Source organism: Hordeum vulgare, chromosome 6H, assembly GCF_904849725.1.
Source record: "Hordeum vulgare subsp. vulgare chromosome 6H, MorexV3_pseudomolecules_assembly, whole genome shotgun sequence".
NCBI lineage: Eukaryota > Viridiplantae > Streptophyta > Magnoliopsida > Poales > Poaceae > Hordeum > Hordeum vulgare.
Window position 1 is genome coordinate 520,073,347 of NC_058523.1, and position 16,046 is coordinate 520,089,392.

The 16,046-nt window shown below is 45.6% G+C and overlaps 1 pseudogene; it reads left to right on the forward strand.

Annotated features, from left to right (window-relative positions):
- The first annotated feature begins 1,482 nt into the window (after positions 1-1,482).
- Positions 1,483-16,046, forward strand: part of LOC123405734 — a 31,579-nt pseudogene continuing 17,015 nt past the window's right edge.

The following is a 16,046-nucleotide window of genomic DNA, read 5'->3' on the forward strand; positions in this document are numbered from 1 at the left end:
GGAGGCATTGAGAATTGGGGCGACGTGGCCGGGCCTTTAGTCCCGGCCCAGAGGCAGGCCGGGACTAAAGGGTCCCGGCCAAAGGCCCGTTTTCCACTAGTGTGTCCACTGCTCTCCTCGCCGGCACCGGTGACGACTTGACCCAAAGGCATGCCGTCGCCGACGTCTTGCTGCGGCGCCGCTATCGCACCTAGGTCAGAGAGCGGGGGAGAGGAGGGGGGAGTGAGAGGGAGGGCGGCCCGACCAACTACTTTTGTTCCGACCGGACCGGTCGGGTTAACAACCGTTAACTGTTGCGCCGTCCGCGCGTTGGGCCACGTGGACTGACCGGTGGGCTCATTATGTCTGGAAAGCGGTTAAATCGCTAGTCACTGCGGTTTTGGGTTTTGGAAACAGCCGGCCACGTGTTTGGTAGCTATGTGAGAACAAATAAAAACCGATAGTTTTTAGCCTGTAACTAGTAGTTTTATGCAATTTACTCATACAGAGCTTGCGCTATCAACCACGCTGCCGGTGCTATGGTAGCACCCACTCGCCGACGGTATTCCCTCTTCAACTGTCTCTTCGGTGGCCATCGGCGCCCTGCTCTCCCGCTCCCCGTCGACAGTTCCGTCGAGCTTTCTGCCTGGTGAGTAAAACCCTTCTCGAATTGCTTTATTGGAGCAGTGACGTGCTTGTGCTTTCGTCGACTCTGGCCGAACCAACTAAAATTTTGCGGATTCTTGTTACGACGCATAACGGGGTGATGTGTGAAAAAAATGTATTAATATGTTTGGGAATTATTAATCACTAATTCGCTACATGCAAACACATCACTTTCCTTGAGCTATCCCATTGATTTGGGTCTATGGTGATGAAAAAATGAGATTGTTTTTTACTATATGATACTTGCAGGAATAGTTATAAGAAGACCATTGGCTGTGTCATCTTGGAAGAAGTTATGCAACACACGCTGTACTATTTGCGTAGTATTGAGGAAGATTTGCAGTATTGGAGGTCCAAGGCTTTATTTTCTATCAATAATACACTTCTTCTTCGGTACAACCCCAAACACAAGGACGGCTGAGATTAAACGATATCCCTTCGTAACAAAGGGCATAATTGTCTTTTCCCCGCCCCGACGGACGCCAACTGACGAAACGGCGACGTACAGGAGCCCCGTATACGCGTCGTACCCGCGTCCCACCCCGCTGCGACGTGGCGTCGCCACGTCGGTCTGACCGCGGTCAATCCGTCGGTTCCCGAGACGACGACATTAATTCCGCGTTGTGTCGTCAGTTCACGTCGGTTCCCGACGCCGCCGCCATTAATCCCGCACTGCGTCGCCAGTCCGCGTCGGTTCCCGAAGCCGCCGCCATTAAACCACCGCGTCACCAGCTCGCCGCGTCGGTTCCCGAAGCCGCCGCCATTAACCACCGCGTCAGCATCGTCAGATGCCGCCGTTAGCCCATTGGTTCGACGGCTCCCGAGGCAACGCCATTAATGGCGGCCCCGTCGTCAGAACCCAGTCGCGTCCGTTCCCGAGGCCGTTGCCGCTGGCCCGTTGGTTCAACGGCTCCCGAGGCGACACGCATTCACTCCGGGGGAGTTACGTCGTCCAGCTACCCCGTCGCCTCCCCTCCCGTCGCGACGCTATATATAGCCGTCATCCCGCGGCTCGTCGGCACACCCGTCATTCCCCTGCTCTCCTTCTCTCCCCCGCTCTTCGTCGTTCCGCCGCAGATCCCCGTCGCCCCGAAGCTCTCTCCCTTCCTCCCCCGTTCTCCGAAGACCCAGCGATGGACCATGCCGGCGGCGGCGCGCCGGAGAGCAACTGGCCCAAAGCCTCGACAAGCCGCTGACGCAGGAGCTTTTCAACTTCGGCCTCCTCGTCCGCCGGGCTGCCGCCTTGCAAAACCTTGGCGGATTTGCAAGGACGGCTACCCGACGCTGACCGACCCCGCGACGCCGGAGCAGCTCCGGGTCCACCCCGGCGGCCGCTACAACACCCACGGCCGGCACGCCCCAAGAACTACAACGACGTCATCAGGCGTTGCCGGCAGGCGGCGGCAGTGGCGAGGGCGTCCCGCGTCGACGACGACGACGGGACGGCGACGGCGCGGTGGACGGGCCCGCCATCGTCTACCTCGACTCCGATTAGATTAGGCTTTTTTGAATTTAGTAATGTTTAATTAAATTTTATTTTTAGTGTTTTAATTATGTTCGAATCTAATCGGAAACTATGAAATTTTATCTAAGTTTATTATGAATCTAAATTCATTGTTTACATTGTTACTATTATTATTATTTATTTGAAATATTCAAATTGTTTACATTAGTTAACTAAATATTTAAATTTACAAAAATGAGAAAAAAAAATAACATATAATATTTCTTAAACGATATAAACATTCATGAAATTATATTAAGACGTAAAAACAATTTAAACGATATAAACAATCATGAAATTATTTTAAATGAGTTTTCTTAAATAATATATAAATAACTTATAATCTTTCTTAAACATGAAGTACACGCATGCATTCATGAAATTCACCCAACTTTTGCCGGCACCTCAGAATGGACATGCAATGATGCCATGCAAAATTTCAACGAAATCGGAGACCAAACGCACGTTGCGTCACGTCCGGCATATGTTTGTGCCGGTTTTTAAAGGGGAAATTCATAAAAATAACACGGATTGTCCGAAAATTCTAAAATTTGACGTGTCGCCTTGTAAAGTTGATCGTGAAGCGTGGAAAAAAATGAAAAAATTTCATGAAGGTAGTTGCAAAATGGCGTTGTAGCACCCCTTCCGTCCATACCGACACCCATGGGTTGCACATGAAGTACACGCATGCATTCATGAAATTCACCCAACTTTTGCCGGCAGGTGAGAATGGACATGCAATGATGCCCCGCAAAATTTCAACGAAATTGGAGACCAAACGCATGTTGCGTCACGTCCAGCATCTGTTTGTGCCGATTTTTGAATGAAAATTCATAAAAAGAGCACGGATTGTCAGAAAATTCTAAAATTTGACGTGCCACCTTGTCAAGTTCATACGGAAGCATGAAAAAAATGAAAAAAATTCATGGCGTTGTAGCACCCCTTCCGTCCACACCAACACCCATGGGTTGCACATGAAGTACAAGCATGCATTCATAAAATTCACCCAACTTTTTCCGGCACTTGAGAATGGACATGCAATGATGCCACGCAAAATTTCAACGAAATCGGAGACCAAACGCACGTTGCGTCACGTCTGCCATCTGTTTGTGCCGGTTTTTAAATGGAAATTCATAAAAAAAGCACGGATTATCAGAAAATTCTAAAATTTGACGTGCCGCCTTGTCAAGTTCATACGGAAGCGTGTAAAAAAATGAAAAAATTTCATGAAGGGTAGTTGCAAGATGGCGTTGTAGCAACCCTTCTGTCCAAACCAACACCCATGGGTTGCACATGAAGTACATGCATGGATTCATGAAATTCACCCAACTTTTGCCCGCACCTGAGAATGGAGAGGCAATGATGCCACGCAAAATTTCAACGAAATCGGAGACCAAACACATTTTGCGTCACGTCCGACATCTGTTTGTGCTGGTTTTTGAATAGAAATTCATAAAAAAGTACGGATTGTCAGAAAATTCTAAAATTTGACGTGCCGTCTTGTCAAGTTCATACGGAAGCGTGAAAAAAAAAAAAATTTCATGAAGGGTAGTTGCAAGATGGCGTTGTAGCACCCTTCTGTCCATACCGACACCCATGGGTTGCACATGAAGTACATGCATGGATTCATGAAATTCACCCAACTTTTGCCGGCACCTGAGATTGGACATGCAATGATGCCACGCAAAATTTCAACGAAATCGGAGACCAAACACACGTTGCATCACGTCCGGCATTTGTTTGTGCGAGTTTTTGAATGGAAATTAATAAAAAAAAGTATGGATTGTCAGAAAATTCTAAAATTTGTTGTGCCGCCTTGTCAAGTTCATACGGAAGCGTGGAAAAAAAATGAAATTTTTTCATGAAGGCTAGTTGCAAAATGGCGTTGTAGCACCCCTTCCATCCATACCGACACCCATGCGTTGCACATGAAGTACATGCATGCATTCATGAAATTCACCCAACTTTTGCCCGCAGCTGAGAATGGACATGCAATGATGTCACGCAAAATTTTAATGAAATCGGAGACCAAACGCACGTTGCGTCACGTCCGGCATCTGTTTGTGTCGGTTTTCGAATGGAAATTCATAAAAAAGCACGGATTGTCAGAAAATTCTAAAATTTGACGTGCCGTCTTGTCAAGTTCATACTGAAGCATGGAAAAAATGAAAAAATTTCATGAAGGGTTGTTGCAAGATGGCGTTGTAGCACCCCTTCCGTCCATACCGACACCCATGGGTTGCACATGAAGTACCTGCATGGATTCTTGAAATTCACCCAACTTTTGCGGGCAGCTGAGAATGGACATGCAATGATGCCACGCAAAATTTCAACGAAATCGGAGACCAAACGCACGTTGCGTCACGTCCGGCATTTGTTTGTGCCGTTTTTTGAATGGAAATTAATAAAAAAGCACGGATTGTCAGAAAATTCTAAAATTTGACATGCCGCCTTGTCAAGTTCATACGGAAGCGTGAAAAAAATGAAAAAATTTCATGAAGGGTAGTTGCAAGATGGCGTTGTAACACCCCTTCCGTCCATACCGACACCCATGGGTTGCACATGAAGTACAAGCATTCATTCATGAAATTCACCCAACTTTTGCCGGCACCTGAGAATGGACATGCAATGATGCCACGCAAAATTTCAACGAAATCGGAGACCAAACACACGTTGCGTCACGTCCGGCATCTGTTTGTGTCAGTTTTTGAATGGAAATTCATAAAAAAAGCACGGATTGTCAGAAAATTCTAAAATTTGACGTGCCGCCTTGTCAAGTTCATACGGAAGCGTGGAAAAAAATGAAAAAATTTCATGAAGGGTAGTTGCAAGATGGCGTTGTAGCACCCATATTCCGTCCATATCGACACACATGGGTTGCACATGAAGTACATGCATGCATTCATGAAATTTACCCAACTTTTTCCGGCACCTGAGAATGGACATGCAATGATGCCACGCAAAATTTCAACGAAATCGGAGACCAAACGCACGTTGCGTCACGTCCGGCATCTATTTGTGCCGGTTTTTGAATGGAAATTCATAAAAAAAGCACGGATTGTCAGAAAATTCTAAAATTTGATGTGCCTCCTTGTCGAGTTCATACGGAAGCGTGAAAAAAAATGAAATTTTTTCATGAAGGGTAGTTGCAAGATGGCGTTGTAGCACCCCTTCCGTCCATACGGACACCCATGGGTTGCACATGAAGTACATGCATGCATTTATGAAATTCACCGAACTTTTGCCGGCACGTGAGAATGGACATGTAATGATGCCACGCAAAATTTCAACGAAATCGGAAACCAAACGCACGTTGCGTCACGTCCGGCATCTGTTTGTGCCGTTTTTTGAATGGAAATTTATAAAAAAAAGCACGGATTGTCAGAAAATTCTAAAATTTGACGTGCCGCCTTGTCAAGTTCATACGGAAGCGTGAAAAAAATGAAAAAAATTCATGGCGTTGTAGCACCCCTTCCGTCCACACCAACACCCATGGGTTGCACATGAAGTACAAGCATGCATTCATAAACTTCACCCAACTTTTTCCGGCACTTGAGAATGGACATGCAATGATGCCACGCAAAATTTCAACGAAATCGGAGACCAAACGCACGTTGCGTCACGTCTGCCATCTGTTTGTGCCGGTTTTTAAATGGAAATTCATAAAAAAAGCACGGATTGTTAGAAAATTCTAAAATTTGACGTGCCGCCTTGCCAAGTTCATACGGAAGCGTGGAAAAAAATGAAAAAATTTTATGAACGGTAGTTGCAAGATGGCGTTGTAGCACCCCTTTTGTCCAAACCAACACCCATGGGTTGCACATGAAGTACATGCATGGATTCATGAAATTCACCCAACTTTTGCCAGCACCTGAGAATGGAGATGCAATGATGCCACGCAAAATTTCAACGAAATCGGAGACCAAACACATTTTGCGTCACGTCCGGCATCTGTTTGTGCCAGTTTTTGAATGGAAATTCATAAAAAAAGCACGGATTGTCAGAAAATTCTAAAATTTGACGTGCCGCCTTGTCAAGTTCATACGGAAGCGTGGAAAAAAATGAGAAAAATTCTTGAAGGGTAGTTTCAAGATGGCGTTGTAGCACCCCTTCCGTCCATACCAACACCCATGGGTTGCACATGAAGTACATGCATGATTTAATGAAATTCACCCAACTTTTGCCCGCACCTGAGAATGGACATGCAATGATGCCACGCAAAATTTCAATGAAATTGGAGACCAAATGCACGTTGTGTCACGTCCGGCATCTGTTTGTGCTGGTTTTTGAATGGAAATTCATAAAAAAGCAAGGATTGTTAGAAAATTCTAAAATTTGACGTGCCGCCTTGTCAAGTCCGTCGCGAAGCGTGAAAAAAATATGAAAAAATTTCATGAAGGGTAGTTGCAAGATGGCGTTGTAGCACCCCTTCCGTCCATACCGACACCCATGGGTTGCACATGAAGTACATGCATGGATTCATGAAATTCACCCAACTTTTGCCCGCAGCTGAGAATGGAAATGCAATGATGCCACGCAAAATTTCAACGAAATCGGAGACCAAACACACGTTGCGTCACGTTCGGTATCTGTTTGTGCTGGTTTTTGAATAGAAATTCATAAAAAAGTACGAATTGTCAGAAAATTCTAAAATTTGACGTGCCGTCTTGTCAAGTTCATACGGAAGCGTGAAAAAAAATAATTTTTTTTCATGAAGGGTAGTTGCAAGATGGCGTTGTAGCACCCTTCCGTCCATACCGACACCCATGGGTTGCACATGAAGTACATGCATGGATTCATGAAATTCACCCAACTTTTGCCGGCACCTGAGAATGGACATGCAATGATGCCACGCAAAATTTTAACGAAATCGGAGACCAAACACACGTTGCGTCACGTCCGGCATTTGTTTGTGCGAGTTTTTGAATGGAAATTAATAAAAAAAAGTACGGATTGTCAGAAAATTCTAAAATTTGATGTGCCGCCTTGTCAAGTTCATACGGAAGCGTGGAAAAAAAAATGAAATTTTTTCATGAAGGCTAGTTGCAAAATGGCGTTGTAGCACCCCTTCCATCGATACCGACACCCATGGGTTGCACATGAAGTACATGCATGCATTCATGAAATTCACCCAACTTTTGTCGGCACCTGAGAATGGACATGCAATGATGTCACGCAAAATTTTAATGAAATCGGAGACCAAACGCACGTTGCGTAACGTCCGGCATCTGTTTGTGTCGGTTTTTGAATGGAAATTCATAAAAAAGCACGGATTTTCAAAAAATTCTAAAATTTGACGTGTCGTCTTGTCAAGTTCATACGAAAGCATGGAAAAAAATGAAAAAATTTCATGAAGGGTTGTTGCAAGATGGCGTTGTAGCACCCCTTCCGTCCATACCGACACCCATGGGTTGCACATGAAGTACATGCATGGATTCTTGAAATTCACCCAACTTTTGCGGGCAGCTGAGAATGGACATGCAATGATGCCACGCAATATTTCAACGAAATCGGAGACCAAACGCACGTTGCGTCACGTCCGACATCTGTTTGTGCCAGTTTTTGAATGGAAATTCATAAAAAAAGCACGGATTGTCAGAAAATTCTAAAATTTGACGTGCCGCCTTGGCAAGTTCATACGGAAGCGTGGAAAAAAATGAAATTTTTCATGAAGGGTAGTTGCAAGATGGCGTTGTAGCACCCATATTCCGTCCATATCGACACACGTGGGTTGCACATGAAGTACATGCATGCATTCATGAAATTCACCCAACTTTTGCCGGCACCTGAGAATGGACATGCAATGATGCCACGCAAAATTTCAACGAAATCGGAGACCAAACGCACGTTGCGTCACGTCCGGCATCTATTTGTGCCGGTTTTTGAATGGAAATTCATAAAAAAAGCACGGATTGTCAGAAAATTCTAAAATTTGACGTGCCTCCTTGTCAAGTTCATACGGAAGTGTGGAAAAATGAAATTTTTTCATGAAGGGTAGTTGCAAGATGGCGTTGTAGCACCACTTCCGTCCATACCGACACCCATGGGTTGCACATGAAGTACAAGCATGCATTTATGAAATTCACCCAACTTTTGCCGGCACCTCAGAATGGACATGCAATGATGCCACGCAAAATTTCAACGAAATCGGAGACCAAACGCACATTGCGTCACGTCCGGCATCTGTTTGTGCCGGTTTTTGAATGGAAATTCATAAAAAAAGCATGGATTATCAGAAAATTCTAAAATTTGATGTGCCGCCTTGTCAAGTTCATACGGAAACGTGGAAAAAATGAAATTTTTTCATGAAGGGTAGTTTCAAGATGGCGTTGTAGCACCCCTTCCGTCCATACCAACACCCATGGGTTGCACATGAAGTACATGCATGATTTAATGAAATTCACCCAACTTTTGCCGGCACCTGAGAATGGACATGCAATGATGCCACGCAAAATTTCAACGAAATCGGAGACCAAACGCACGTTGCGTCACGTCCGGCATCTGTTTGTGCCGTTTTCTAAATGGAAATTCATAAAAAAAGCACGGATTGTCGGAAAATTCTAAAATTTGGCGTGCCGCCTTGTCAAGTTCAAACGGAAGCGTGAAAAATATGAAAAAATTTCAAGAAGCGTAGTAGCAAGATGGCGTTGTAGCACCCCTTCCGTCCATACCGACACCCATGGGTTGCACATGAAGTACAGACATTCATTCATGAAATTCACCTAACTTTTGCCGGCACCTGAGAATGGACATGCAATGATGCCACGTAAAATTTCAACGAAATCGAAGACCAAACGCACGTTGCGTCACGTCCGACATCTGTTTGTGCCGGTTTTTGAATGGAAATTCATAAAAAAGCATGGATTGTCAGAAAATTCTAAAATTTGACGTGCCGCCTTGTCAAGTTCATACGGAAGCGTGAAAAAAAATGAAATTTTTTCATGAAGGGTAGTTGCAAGATGGCGTTGTAGCACCCCTTCCGTCCATACCGACAGCCATGGGTTGCACATGAAGTACATGCATGCATTCATGAAATTCACCCAACTTTTGCCGGCACCTGAGAATGGACATGCAATGATGCCACGCAAAATTTCAACGCAATCGGAGACCAAACACACGTTGCGTCACGTCCGGCGTCTGTTTGTGCCAGTTTTTGAATGGAAATTCATAAAAAAGCACGGATTGTCAGAAAATTCTAAAATTTGACGTGCCGCCTTGTCAAGTTCATACGGAAGCGTGGAAAAAAATGAAATTTTTTTATGAAGGGTAGTTGCAAGATGGCGTTGTATCATCCATTCCGTCCATACCGACACCCATCACTAGTGGAGAAAGGGGTATTAGAACCGGTTGGTAAGGGCCTTTGGACCCGGATACACATCCGGTGCTACGTATCCGGGACTAAAGGCCCCCCCTTTAGCACCGGTCTCTTACAAACCGGTGCTAAACGCCTCCACGTGGGCGCCGAAGAGTGTGCGCAGGCGGAGGACTTTTAGAACCGGATGGTAACACCAACCGGTCCTAATGCTTTTTTTTCTTTTTTTTCCTTTTCTTTTCAGGGTTTCCGATTCCGTATTTCGGTGTTTCCGTGTTCCGTATTTTCAGGGTTTTCGTTTACGTGTTTCCGGTTCCGTATTTCCGTTTACGTCTTTCCGATTCCGTGTGTCCGTGTTCCGTTTTTTACGAACACGGAATCGGAAACACGTAATCGGAAACACGTATCCGGAAACACCGATTCCGTGTTTGCGGTTAAGTGTTTCCGATTCCGTGTTTGCGGTTAAATGTTGATGCACCAAATAAAAGTACATATATACATGTAACACGAAGTACTGGACCGATTATCATTACATAATTTGAAGTTCGTTTCCTATAGCTGTATACTTGCATAGAGAAGGGAGCTGGCTATTGGTTCATAGGATGGAAAAATTCCCCGCCTTCATCTATGACTTGCGTGAGGAGAAATCCTGCCAATTCCTCTGCAACTGCCTTGCAACGTTGGATTGGTCTGAGCATCGCCCGCTTTCGTTGCAGCTTTAAAAGAAGTAGATGAAAACAATTAAGTTATGAACAAAACTAAACATAATTGATGGCAACATAAATAAAGTTGTGAAGATCCGGTTACGTACCTCTAGATTTCTGGAAGTACGGGATTTCTCATTGATAATCCTGTGAATGTACTCGCAAAAGTAGTATCCACAATAATCAGTGCCCTGTGGTTGTTGCGGGACGCCCTATATACGAGAACATAATTCAGTCAAATTAATAATAATCAAGAGAATGGTAATGATATTGAAACCAGGGTACGTACATAGTACTACTTACTTTGTTAATCTGAAAGTGGAGCTTGTATGCCCATGTACCGGGTTCTTCCTTGATGAACATTTGCCAAACCCTGGCCGACAAAGAAAAATGAATACAAGAGTTAATTATTACTTACTTGATATCAGAAAATGAACGAAAAAGAGGCCGATGAACGAAAGAGGCCGATATATATATACCTTTGAAGCATCTGACGCGCGCTCTTCCATTTGTCAGCGTCCCAGGTTAACGGGTCCCAGACTTCAACTTGTCCTTGATCGATTCTAATGATGAACAATATGAAGTGGGACCTGCGCACGTGTACACACGCAGTCATGCATACTCATCAATTACACTTAACATCAGGTAAGCAAAATGGAATGTGTACAAGACAGTAACACTCACTTGAATCCATAGGGCCAAAGTATTTCTTTTTTGGTACTTTGTCGCTTCAAAAACCTTAGCAAATCATCCGGTGTATCCTTGTTGAACTTTTCTATTGTCTCTTGATGAAACGAATACGGGTCAATGAACCCAAAGTCCCAGATTCCTGCCAGCCTGCATTCACGAATCTTCATTCTACATAGTAGCGTACAAAAAGAATGTCTCGTGAGTGATAATTATACGGGCAATGAACGCGAGCTTAACTAAATAATTAAATTACACAAATAAATCACTTACAAACAGTAGCAGCTGACGATAGCTTTGTCGAGGGCACGTTGATTGTACATCTGGAAAAAATCATCGAACCCAACCTCCACACCGTACTCTCCGAAGTAGTGTTGATCCTGAACTGCCGCCATGATGCAGTCTCTCTTTTGCCTTGCGGCCTCCAAGTACCAACCATGTAAATTCCATAGTTGGGTTGTTAGAGCACTAGGATTTTCGACCAGAGGGTGCTCGGGCTTATATTTATATACCACATCAGCAATAGCGTAACCTACGTCGCCCATGCGTGGACCGGACACTGAAGCCTGGTCAGATAACACCTTAAGCGGGGCAATTGACTGTGCTTCTTGTTGTCCGAGCTGGGGAACTTGTTTCCCGCATTTCGTCTGCTCCGCCTGCTTCATCTGCTTCGCCTGCTTCATCTGTGCGGTGTGCATCTTTTCAATGAACCGTTCATAGTCTGAAAGGGGCGGCGGTGGCGGCGGTTCAGGATAATATAAGTTGTCGATGGTGCGCTCAATTTTCCACTTTGGTACGTTCTTCAGAGTTTCCTTCCAGATGTCTGGAGGGGGCTTCAGGGGAAACCGTGCGAACCATGCTTTGTTTTTGGCTTTCACGGCCTCGTCTAGTTCCTCCGGAGTCATCAGGCCTGGTAACTTCGGGGGAGTCTTGACTTTATTGGGTTTCCTTTCTCTCTTCTTGGGAGGAGTACCGTTTCTTCTGAACTGCAGCTTCCGCTTTGCCGTACCCGTAGTGGGTGCATCCGTCGGCTCACTGGAGTGCACGGGCGATGGACTCTCGGCCTCGGGCTCCCTATCTTCGTTGTGGGGTGGACTTGGAGGTGCGTTGGGGGGTGGACTTGGAGGTGCGTTGGGGGGTGGACTTGGAGGTCGTGCATTCTCTGTACGAAAGTGAAAAAACTATTAAAATAGGCTTACATGTGGTGCAACATTCAGTAATTGTTGGAGGTGGTGCATTTGTACCTGGAGGAGTCGGTGGCCTTGGCGCCGCGTTAGGAAACACGATGTGTTTCTTCTTCCACAAGATGATACCAAGCTCCATTTCTCCCAGTGTCTTCTCGCCTTCACCTCCAGGAATATCAAGCTCAATTGACTGGCATCCCGGCGTAATTGTTGACAACCCGACACGAGCATGGGATGCTGGAATCTGACCATCATGGTAGGTTGCTCCAGGTTGATTCGGTAAAGCATAGCCTGACGCCACCATGAAGGATATGTTCCCCATTGGCATATGTATCTCACAGTTTGTCTTCTCCGTGACATCATCCACGGGGTAGTGAGGCGCCGACGGTTCGACTGCAGGACCGTCTTCTAGCTGCAGCTGCGTGGAACCCACGCTGCTTCTATGCTGAGATGGGACGGCATCTGCTACAGGATCGTCTTCTAATTGCTGCTGATCAGCGCCAGGTGCAGGATCTTCTTCCTCCTCTTCAGTGTCAGGTACAGGGTGTCCCCCTTTCTTCAAGAGAAACGCCACCTTTTCTTCTAATGTCACTATCCGTTCCAGCGCCTTCCTCTTGCTTCTACCACGGCTTCTGTAAGTGCCAAGGTCCGCCGGAAACCCTTGGTTCCACGGGGTAGTGGCTCCAAAGCCTCGTGTTCGTCCCCACTTTTCGGGGTTCCCGAGTGCCTTCGTCAACTCGTCGTTCTCTCTATCAGGAACAAAAGTTCCTTTTCGAACAGCTTCTATTGCCTTCTCTAGATCTGATACGACTTGTGTTATTTTTTCCGACCATGGTCCCTCCGCAACAATCATCCCAGTCTCAGCGTCCAACGTTGCCCCATGCGCGAACAACCAGAACTTGGACCTATTGGGCCAGTCATGTGTCTGTGGAATGATATTTCTTTTCAGAAGCGCATCTTCATAGCGTCGCCACCTAGGCAGGGCAGTCATGTAGCCACGTGACCCCAAAATATGGTGATATTTCTTCTTCTTCGCATTCTCCGTATTTGTGGCTGATCGGGATGTAAAGACACCCGATTTCTTGTACGCCTTAAAATCAGGCCAAGCGACTCTTATCTTCACTAGGTGCCCAGTGAAAACTGGATCTTCGTCCTTATATTTCTTCCACAAGTCTTTCTTCCACCTCTGGAATTGTGTGGCCATCTTCTTCAAAGCCCACTCCTCGACTTTCTTCTTCTTATCTTCCGCTACGCTGAAATTTAGTCAGACCGTGTCGCAAAGCACTCTTTTCAATCTGTCATCGACATAAGTAGCTCCAACGTTGGTGCCGGTCTTCGTCTTATTCCATTCTATTAAGTTGATCGGGACCAGGTCTCTTACAACAACTCCGCACTGATTTACAAATTTGCGATAAGTTTCTGGGGTTCCAGTGGTTTGCCATCAGCAGCAACTTTATCGGTCGAGTACCTTGCAGTATCTTTCAACCTTGCGGCCGGGCCTCGTTTCGACTTTGTCTCAGTACTTGCGCTAGGTGTTCCGGAGGGCACCTAAACGGGAAAATAATGATTCGTTAGTAAGTGCAATACGAATTAATTGTTGCGTCAACAGTGACTTGAGATATACATTGGCAGAGTTTGTTCCGGAGGGCACTTCTGCATCTACTACATCTTCTATATTCTCAGCTCCGTCACCGGAGTCGTTCAAAAATTGATTGCTAAACGCATGTCCACCGTCGTCATCATGATATATGGCCGTTGCATCTTCAAAAATCATCTGGCACATGTATCTTTCCTTCTCCGCCTCACCCATTCCCGCGAGCTGATCGGCGTGCTGATCATGTGCTTCTTGGGGATCCATAGCTCAACACCTGCTAGTAACAAGAATTTAACTAAGCAAAATTATTTACGAAAAAGTTTTACGGAACCGGAAATTTTACGGAAAAGTTTTACGGAATCGTCGGTTTAGGGTTTTACGGAATCGTCGGAATCGTCGGAGTCACCTCACGTTGCACGAATGTTGACCGACTTGGAGTAGGGGAGCGTCATAGGGGCCGAAAGTGAAAGCTCAAGGAATCGGTGTTGCAACCGTGCAAGTAAAGCAAGAAGAAACAGGTGGCCGGTGATGATGGTAGCCATCACCCATCCCTTTCACCGTCCAATCCATGCCAACTAATATCTCTCTCGATTTTTATGCTAAAATATCAGAGCTCTAGGCGATGTGAATCCTATTTTCTGATTATGTATGCCGCGACATTACAATTTGTAGCTTTGATGCCAAAGAAAGTTCAGGGGACCTTGATAGCGAGAAACACACGAAGTTCAGGGGACCTTGATAGCCAGAGCAACATGTATGGCGATTTTGACTGAAAAAGTGGGTCTACTAGAATCGTCTTCCTTGCTTTAGCGACATAAATGATGAAGGCGGCTTCAAATCGAGCCGTGAGAGCATCTCTAGCAGGTACGATTTGTACGTCGATAGAACAAATCCCATATAAACCAATTGAATTTACGACAAGATCCAACAAAATAGCAGCCTCTCCCGTAGAAATGGCCGAGAATATGCATGATCACGTAACTTTTTTTATAGGATGTCCTATTCGGGCCGGAAAAAAACTAATATCGACGGTTATTATACTGAAAAAAGCTTTCGTCCCGTTTTATATAAAAAGCAAACCACCAGTCCCGTTTTATATATAAACCAAACCACCAGACCGAAAGTACAAGCATAAGTACAAGCATACAACAATATGGATATACGAAAATATGGATGTACCGTACGTGAAGAAGATGAAGTGGGGCGGCGAGGAGGCGGCGTGGGGCGGCGCGTGAGGAGGCGGCGAGGAGGCGTCGCGAGGAGGCGGCGAGGAGGCGACGGCGCGGCAAGGAGGTGGCGAGGATCGGCGAGGAGGCGGCGCGAGGAGGCCGCGCGCGAGGAGGCGGCGAGGATCGGCGAGGAGGCGGCGGCGCGACGGCGCGGCGAGGAGGCGGCGAGGATCTCGGTCGCCGAGGCGGCGCGAGGAGGCGGCGAGGAGGCGGCGAGGAGGCGGCGAGGATCGGCGAGGAGGCGGCGAGGAGGCGACGGCGGCGAGGAGGCGGCGAGGAGGTCGAGTCGGCGAGGAGAGAGGCGGCAAGGAGAGAAGACGAGGAGAGACGCGCGGGAAGGCGAGAAGTTGGCGACCCCGGAGAGGTCTAGACCCTTTAGCACCGGTCTGTGTTAACAACCGGTGCTAAAGACCCTTTAGCACCGGTTGTTAACACAGACCGGTGCTAAAGGGTCCAAAAATTGGGCGCGAACCGAACCCACCTTTAGGACCGGTTGTTGTTACAGACCGGTCCTAAAGGTTTTTTTCCTTTTTCTTTTTTCTTTTTTCTTTTTTCCTTTTTTCTGTTTCCTGTTTTCTTTTTCTTTTTGTTTCCTTTTTCTTTTTCCTGTTTCTTCTTTTATTTTTATTTTTTCCTTTTTTCTGTTTCCTGTTTTCTTTTTCTTTTTGTTTCCTTTTTCTTTTTCCTGTTTCTTCTTTTATTTTTCTTTTTTCCTTTTTTCTGTTTCCTGTTTTCTTTTTCTTTTTGTTTCCTATTTCTTTTTCCTGTTTCTTCTTTTATTTTTGTTTTTTGTTTTCCTTTTATGTTTTCTTTTACATTTATTTACAAATTGTCAAAATGTCATTTTAACACTTAAAAAATAAAAATGATATTTATCAAAATGGTCAAATTTAGTGGAAACTGGTCAAATTTTTAATATTTATCAAAATGGTCAACACAATTACATAAAAGGTTTAATACATTATTACACATCACCAACAACACCCCCTATCTATTTTTCTTCTTGCCTTTCTTCTGATTGCGCCGTAACCATGGACTATCTTCATCATTTAACGGGATGCTTGGATCATCTTTGACTTTGAAGGAGGAATTTCATCAAATTTATTGTAATCTTCTGACATGTCTGTCTTCTCCTCGACTCCCACGATGTTTCTTTTCCCTGAAAGAACTATGTGGCGCCTTGGCTC